The sequence below is a fragment of the Ornithorhynchus anatinus genome, chromosome 1 (assembly GCF_004115215.2).
Source record: "Ornithorhynchus anatinus isolate Pmale09 chromosome 1, mOrnAna1.pri.v4, whole genome shotgun sequence".
Taxonomy (NCBI): domain Eukaryota; kingdom Metazoa; phylum Chordata; class Mammalia; order Monotremata; family Ornithorhynchidae; genus Ornithorhynchus; species Ornithorhynchus anatinus.
In genome coordinates, this window is record NC_041728.1 from 9,736,063 (window position 1) to 9,745,095 (window position 9,033).

A 9,033-nucleotide genomic window follows, 5' to 3' on the forward strand; every position below is an offset into this window, starting at 1 on the left:
AGACTTAATCACCATTTTACAGATGAGGGAATTGAGGCCCAGAAAAGTGAAGTGACTTGCCCCAAATCACCCAGCAGACATGGGGCGGAGCTGAAATGAAAACCCGGGTCCTTCTGACGGCCAGGCCCGGTGCTCTGCACTAAGCCACGCTCCTCTTCATTTAAAGAAAGTCTTGATCATCTCAGCGGGCTGTCAAAATCTCACCTCCTTGGACTTCACCCACAGAGCCATTCCTTGGAACACTATGAAGATGGTCCTCTCCTTGAGAGAGGGCAACTTCAAGGAGACAGGTGTGCCCATGTCTGGCTCTTAAGGGGGAGCTCTGCCCTTTAAATTGCCTGGAGCCAGGGCGACCCGGGTGCCCCCAAGAGTTTCTTATAAATTCTTACCGTGTCAGCCTTTCCACCACCCCTTTCTCAATTTTCCAACCCATTGGGGAGGGGGGGGGATGATTACCACAAATAGGTGTTAATCATTGACCCCCAGGGCTGCCTAACTCATCTCTGGGAGGAAGCTCCGTGATGCACTGCTCAGGAGAGGTCATTATGCCGGTAATGAATAGAAAGGGGAGAGTGTGTTTGGTGTTTCAGAAGCAATTAAGGAGAAGAGGAGCATAGAAGGGGAAGGGGAAGAAGAGTCGGGGGTTGTGGAGAGACAGGAGCTTAGAGTGAGGATGAACAAATTAGGGGAGCATAAAGTGAGGCCAGAGCAGAGCAGGAGGAGCACAGCAGTGTGGCCTAGTGGATAAGCATTTAGTACAGTGCTCTGCACACAGTAATTGCTCGATAAGTACGATCGAATGAATGAATGGACAGATACGGGCCTGGGGGTCAGAAGGACCTGGGTTCTAATCCCGGCTCCAGTGCTTGTCTGCTGGGTGACCTCGGGCAAGTCACTTCACTTCTCTGGCCCACGTCCTCCCAGTCCCGTGATCTTTCCGTTGAGCCGCGCCGCTTCTCACGACAGTATCAAACGGGTGTAATTGGGGATGTGGGTCCGTAGGGAGTCTGTAGTTTTAATGAGTGATCCTATATAATGTTAACAATAACGATGATGGTATTTGTTAAGTGCTTACTCTGTGCCAACCACCTTACTAAGCACTGAGGTGGATACAAGAAAATCGGATTGGACACAGTCCCTGTCCCATGTGGGGCTCACAATCTCAATCCCCATTTTGCAGATGAGGGAATTGAGGCCCAGAGAAGTGACTTGTCAAAAGCCACACAGCAGACATGTGGCAGAGCAGGGATTAGATCCCATGACCTTCTAATTCCCAGGCCCGTGCTCTATCCACTACGCCATGCTCTTATATCCACCGTGTTCCCCCACCCGACCTTAAAGAAATGAAAAGATATAAAGCCATAATTTAAATCAAAATAACTTAGTTCTGCCAGCTTCATCATGTTTTAGTCACAGTCCTCGCCACTGTAGGTATAGTAAGAGCGTGGCTGAGTGGAAAGGGCAGGGACCTGGGAGTCTGAAGACCTGGGTTCTAATCCTGACTCCTCAGCTTTTCAGGAATAGCTTATTTCCTCTCGCCTGTTGTCACTTCATAGTGATTTGCTAACTTACTGCTAACTAGGATGTAACTCAACTCAGGTGAGCTAAAATTTTTTGGTCATAACATAAACATCATAGCTCTGGATAAATCCCAAGGACAGAAAAATATTTTTAACAAGCCGTTGCGTGGTAACTTAGTTTACAATGCTTAAATCAGGCAAAAATCAACTGTCTTCATTTATTCCACTCACCCACCAGCAACAAGACATTTTAAATTGCTGAAAGCCGTCCTAATGCTTGTCACTGAACTACCATGAAATCTGACTAATTAGACATCCTCAACTTTGATAAGTTCATAAATTGACTGTGTAAATAACAAAAGGTCTTATTAATGCCAACCTCATCAGCCATAAGGTTAAAGAGCACCGGCAGATCAAGAATGTTGACATCCTAAAGGTCTTAATTCCGAATAAGTGCTAATTTTCCCCGCTATTATGAGCCAGATTTTCACAAAGTGTCCTCCCTTTTTTGATGTGAAGTTAAATTGCACACTTAAAAAAAGGAACATCAATCTTGAAAATGTGGGCATTGTTTTTAGGGAGACGTGACTAACTGCCTTAGCAAATTTCTACCGCCAGCTTCACTGAGATCCACACTCTGTAGGTAAAGGGAAAGCTGGCGTGGGTAAACAAACCCGAAGTGAGTGAAGAAGATCCCGAGGCCTAGAAAAGGAGAAAATTTATGTCCATATCATCATCAACAATGGTATTTACTGAGTGCTTACTAGGTGCAGAGCACTGTACCAAGCGCTTGGGCAAGTAGAGATAGCAGACCCATTCCCTGCTCACAATCCATAACCTTATTCTCTGCTGCTTCCTTCCCCGTCTCTAATTTATTTTAGCATCTGTCTCTCCCGCTAGACTGTAAACTCCTGAAGGGCAGCAACTGTGTCTACCAACTAGTTTGAATTGTTATTATGGTATTTGTTAAGCGCTCACTAGATGCCCAGCACTGTACTAAGTGCTGCAGCATATACAAGTTAATAATAATAACGATGGTATTTGTTAAGCACTTACTATGTGCCAAGCACTGTTCTAAGCACAGGGGGGCATACAAGGTCATCAGGTTGTCCCATGTGGGGCTCACAGTCTTAATCCCCATTTTAGAGATGAGGGAACTGAGGCACAGAGAAGTTAAGTGACTTATCCAAAGTCACACAGCTGACAAGTGGCGGAGCTGGGATTAAAACCCATGACCTCTGACTCCCAACCCCATGCTCTTTCCACTGAGCCGTGCTGCTTAGTCCCCGTCCCACCTGGGGCTCACAGTTTTAATCCCCATTTTACAGACAAGGTAGCTGAGTTTACTAAGCTCCCAAGAGCTTAGTACAGTGCTCTGCGTAGAATAAGTGCTCAGTAAATATCATTGATTCAGTCAGTGACTGAGAGGAAGGAGCTTGGTCTATGGAAAGAGCATGACCCTGGGTGTCACAGAACCTGGATTTAATATTGACTCCACTACTTACCTGCTGTGTGACCTTAAGCAAGTCACTTCACTTCTCTGTGGCTCAGTTCCCTCATGCGCAAAATGGGGACTCAATATCCGTTTTCCCTTTTATTTAGAACGTGAGCCCCATGTCGAAACTAATCACCCTGTATCTAGCCCATCGCTTCGAATAGTGCTTGACGCATAGTAATTGCTTAAATATAGCAATCATCATTAATTCTTACATGCTCAATAAATACCACAAATTGATCTTACCTCCATTTTGCACGGGAGGAAAGTGAGGCATAAGTGATTTGCCCCAGGTCACAGAGCAGGCCAGTAGCAGAGTCAGGATAAGAACTCAGCTCGCTTGACTCCCTGGCTCGCGCTCTTCCCACTCAGCCTCGGCCTTCCCTAGACAAATCCCGTCTCTATCACTTGTCTGCTGTGACCTAGGCCAAGTCACTTAATTTCTCTGTGCCTCACTTTCCTCAATTGTAAAATAAAAATGAAATACCTGTTCTCCCTCCTATTTAGACTCTGAGCCCCATGTGGGATGGGGACTGTGTCCGACCTAATTAGATAGCACTTCACCAAGAGCTTAGAACAATGTTTAACGCATAGCGAGTGCTTAATGAATACCGTAAAAAGAATGAGGTTATTTGACACGACGGAGCCCTCGCCACCTTTCAGACTTTTTGCTGTGGGAAAGTTCCTCTGGGAAATGCCAAGGATAAATATTCTCTGTCAACAGTGAGTCCCGGTTTTCGGCCGATGGCATTTTCACGTTGCTCTAACAAGCGGCGTGCATTTCCTTTCCATCTAAAGCCGGGTCAGAGCAAAGTCAGACTCTCTCAGCCACCTGCCGTATACCGACTGGATTCTGAACAGCTGAATTTCTCACAGAATCTGGGGGAAGGTACCAGTAGTCCAAACAACCTCATTTAAACATTCCAAGTCGTATACCACTTTAGAACGCGTAAAGCAATAAACCTTCAAAATAAAAGATAAACAAAATGGTGAAATTAGTTGAAAAGCAATAAGCCAAGATGGCTTGCAGTTGATTTATAGAGATAAGGTTGCAGGTTAAAAGCACGAACCATCATCTTGCAGCAATATTAATATACAGTCTGTAAGATTATAGACCGTTTGGCGTTAAAGAACTAACACTATCAATTTTCCTGACAACACGGAATGTAACCGTAACGCAGTTTGGGGCAAGCTTTATGGAGAAATCAACGATGGTCAGATGGGTCCAGTAAGAACAAAATGCGATTCAGAAACTCTATTATTTTATGTACCTCGTACAGACAGGCAAGTCTGAAGGGTCCATAATTCCATGAATTTTTAATATTTAATTTTACATCTCAGGCACACACAGAAGCCCTTGGCCAATGAGTGCAAATTGAAGAAGCCAAATCTCACTGAAACAGAAAAATGATGACAGCATTTTTATTTGTAATTCCACCTTTCTGCTTCGTATATTTTAATGGAATATTTTAAAAAACATATGCAAGCCCTGAAAAGCAATTTCAGTTTTTATGAGGCTCACAAATCATCCCGCAAACACGGTGCTCGTACTATCCTTTGTTTACTTGTGAAATGGGTAGTTATTTTCCTGTTAACATATGACTTTTTTTTTTCTAAAGCAGGGTGTACAATTTTGAATTTTCACTCTCACCTATTTTTTCCTTGGAGTTCATAGTAGATGCTTAACAAATACCACTGAAAAAAACCCCCAAAAACAGAACCTGGAGACCCAGGAGTATTAGATTTTGTAGGCCTCTATATGACGCGTGATGCAATTTCATCACACCGCCCATGAGACAGTGTGATGTCATTACTTTACTTTGCCCAGAGGTGCAGTTTTCAATCAATGAATCGATCATATTTATTGAGCACTTACTGTGTGCATGACGGTATTTGTGAAGCGCTTACTATGTGCCAAGCACTGTTCTAAACGCTGGAGTACAATATAATGGAGTTATATATTAGTTATAATTATATAATTATATATATAATTAGTTATATATTGACATATACCCTGCCCATATAGCTTACGGTCTAGAGGGGGAGACGGATGTTAGTATAAATTATAGATACGTACATAAGTGCTGTGGGGCTGGATGGGAGGTGAATAAAGGGACCTGAGTTCTAATTCTGGCTCTGCCACTCCATCTACCGGGTGGCCTTGGGCAAGTCACTTGGGGCAGTGTGGATCGGCGAGGCCCCAATACGCCAGTGAAAGCACCAGTCCTGATGTCCCCCTCACCCCCCTTCCTTTGCTATTCTTCCTTGGGACTATGGTCTGCTCGATTATCTTAGGGCTCACAGCAACCAGGGACCCAGATGGACTCAACTCCAGCTCCTCTCTCTATCTAGACCGTGGGAGACTCGGTACCATGCCCCCTTGCTCTATTTTTTTATTCCTTTTTATAGTATTTGTTAAATACTATAGGCACTGGGTTAGATCCAAGGTCATCAGGTTGGACACAGTTCCTGACTCACATGGGGTTCCCAGTCTTAATCCTTCTTTTACAGATCAAGGAACCGAGACCCAGAGAAGTGATGTAACTTGCCCAAGGTCACACAGCAGACAAAGTGGCAGAGCTGGGCTTAGAACCCAGGTCCTACTGACACCCAGGCCCTTGCTCTATCCACTAGACCATGCTGCTTCTTTGGGATCAGAAGACAAAGAATAACCGGAATTGCTTCTCCAGTGACATTGCTTTTATCCAGCACCCAAAAAGATACCCACACCGACATTTTTTCATAAAGAACATTTCAAAATTCAGCCTGTTAGGTGAGATCTGGAAGACTGTCTTGGATGAACTTTTGAATCAATCAGTGGTATTTAATGAGCGCATACTGCATGCAGAACACTGTACTAAATGTTTGGGTGAGTACAAGATAACGGTGAGGGTAGAAATGTTCCCTGTCCACAAAATGCTTGAAGGAATCATTTATCTTTCAGGGGGAGAAAAGATTGTGTTTCTAATGTCGTAAATGAAAAGGCTTCATACGAATAACAGTGAATAAATCAAAAACTTCTTTTTCATGGAATTTATTAAGCGCTTATTATGTGTCAAGCTCTGTTCTAAGCACTGGGTTAGATACAAGTGCTTCAGTTCAGACATGGTCCCTGGCCCACATGAGGCTCACAGTCCAAATAGAAGGGAAAATAGGTATTTCGTCTCCATTTACAGTTGAGGAAACTGCGGCACAGAGAACTGAAGTGAGTCGCCCGAGGTCCCACAGCAGGCAAGTGGTAGAGCCGGGATAAGAACTCAGGTCCTCTAACTCCCGGGCCCGAGCTCTTTCCACTAGGCCAATCTTTTTCCTTTTCATGCTCTGCCCCATAGTTGATTGAAGAAAAGGCCATGGCACCCAATAAACAGAAATTATTCCTATGTGAAGTCTGAAAAGACTTCTGACCTTAAAAGGCAACGAATGTGTTGACTCATTTAGGGTTGAGGGGCAGGGTTGTCCTGTGAAGCCAACGTATCGGCGGTAAAGAGATGAACCGTACCCTATACCAGCTCTGAATTTCCTTAGGCCCCAGATCCTGGGACCTCGGAAAGGATTCAGCCTAGAGGCTCCATCTTCCGTCAGCTCCCTGGGACCCCATCTGCCTTATTAACCCTATTTTAATGAAGAATAGAATCTCATTTCTAAAACGGCACTGGCAATGCCTAGAGCTGATTTTCTCGGATAATTTATGCGAAGTGAAGAATTTATGCGAAGTGACTAGTCCAACCTACATATATATCTAAAATCAATATCACCATATTTATCCACACAGATTACTTCCCCTCTCCCCCGATCTCTCCCCCTGCAATAGGTACATGTTGGAGAATCCAAGTCCAAGAAAGAAAGGACAACATAGATAAGAAGGAGAATCCTCCCCAAGTAATGCTTGGATATTAAGCCGGTGAGCCAGAAGGGGTATTTTCCAAGACACTGCAAGGGGAAAGATCTCTGATCATAAAGGGAAGTCTGCTAGGTTTCTGAAGAGTCATTTGCTTGCATATCGTTAATGATTTCAACCTCCCATTTAGCAGAAATTTATAGCAAACTGGGCTGCCGAGGTGACTAGAACCTTTTCTGAATGCAGTTTTCCAATATATGCATCCAAACAAAATTTCTTTGATTAAAAAAAACAAACACGTGCTGCAAAACTACTGCTACTCCATTTCTAATCCTCCAGTATAACCTGGAATAACTAGCATTATAAAATGAATGTATTCTGTGTCAAGACATCTGGAATAAATCTGCTCGGGGGAGAAGTGACCATCCTGAGATACCACACTTCCCCCTAAAAAACAAAACCAAAAACACTCTTGCCCGCAAATGCCTTGTCTGATCCATCTAGCTATGCGGTGGACAACTGTATATTTTTATGAATATATTTCTTTTGTTTGCTGTTGCTCTCTTTCTTGGTTTTGTTTTTTGTTGTTCCCTGCTGTCTCAGAGTTGTTCTGTTCCATCAATCAATCGATCATGTTTATTGAGAGTTTACTGTGTGAAGAGCACTGTACTAAGCACTTGGGAGAGTACAACAGATACATTCCCCACCCACCATGAGTTTACAGTCTAGAGGGCACTGTACTAAATTTTTCTGTTATCATTATTATATCACACTCTCCCAAGCGCTGACGTACCGTGCTGTTCACACAGAAGGCGCTCAATGATAGGACGATTGATTGTTTGGATGACCTACGATGTGCAGATCACTGTACTAAGCGCTCTGGAGAGTACAACAGACTTAGGAGACACGATCCTGCCTTCAAGAAATTTATAAGTTAGCAGGTCAGTTTCCTTGACCTCAGACTCCTCTATTCTCCCTATCAAGTTATTATTTTGTGGAATGCTGCTTTAGTCACTGTGCCTTGCTCTCATTTCATTCAGTCGTATTGATTGAGCGCTTACTATGTGCAGAGCACCGTACTAAGCACTTGCAATGTACAATTCGGCAACAGATAGAGACAGTCCCTGCCCAACGAGGGGCTCACAGTCTAAACATCTCTGCTCCCTCTTGACTGTAAACTCGTTATAGGCAAGGAATGCGTCGGCTTATTGTTGTATTAGACTCTCCCAAGGGCTTAGCACAGTGCTCTGCCCACAGTAAGCACTCAGTAAATACGAGTGAATGAATTCATCTCACCCTTGACCACTGATCCGTGCCCTCCATCCCACCCGGAACTCCCTTCCCCTTCACAGGTAGCAGACCACCGTTTCCCGCGCCCTTCAAATCGCTCCTAAAAATCACACCTCCTCCAGGAAGCCTTCCCGGGTTAATCTCTCATCTCCCCACCCTATTTTCCCTCCCTCACCTATGCCCGCGAGTCATCGCCCCTAAGCACTTTGGTCACCACCCTCTTAGCCTTGCTAGGATCAGAGACAAAAAAACCTTTATTATAAAATACAATTTAGTGGATTATCATTGCTATAGCAACTCACGTTAAAGGACTGTCTTTCCTGTAAGGACGAAGCATAGAGAACAGGGTTCGCCTTCCCGCACATACTCAATCCATGCTAATTCCCCTGCCTGACTGCCTGGAATGATTTCCAAATGGCTTTACATCCAATAGGAATTCAAAGGAAGGCTCAACATCATGAAGTAATAATGACACTATTGTTAACAAGTCATCGTTGTGTCACATTTAACCCGCTCGTTTGAATGCGGGTGCGAAACCGTTCCGAAAGACCCGTTTAAATTCTTTCTTCCGGGAAAACACGGGCTAAGGCCCTTTTCAATGAGTTCGATTATATGTCATTTCTTAAAATAGCCTTTGGAATATTATGAAAGGTATAATTTGCCATCAGATTTCCAGCAACTAAATTACTGGAGTGTTATGTTTAAGTTTTACGGTTCGATGAAATACTATATCCCTTCTGAAGTCATAAAGCCGTAAAGAGAAGCGCAGTTGGGCTGAATTAGGTATAGGGAAATCGTTTCTTATATTTTGGGCAAACACCTACTCCAAACCCAAGTCTTGAAAGGATTAACGTCAAGTAAATCACCACTTTTGTAATTTTTGAGACAAA

The 9,033-nt window shown here is 43.8% G+C and overlaps 1 long non-coding RNA gene across 1 annotated transcript in view; it reads right to left on the minus strand.

Moving 5' to 3' along the window:
- LOC114814517 overlaps window positions 1-8,551 on the minus strand; it is a 47,120-nt gene extending 38,569 nt beyond the window's left edge. Inside the window, exon 1 of the long non-coding RNA XR_003762306.2 lies at window positions 8,446-8,551. This is a non-coding gene — a long non-coding RNA (uncharacterized LOC114814517). The remainder of the gene's footprint in view (window positions 1-8,445) is intronic.
- Between the last annotated feature and the right edge of the window lie 482 nt (window positions 8,552-9,033).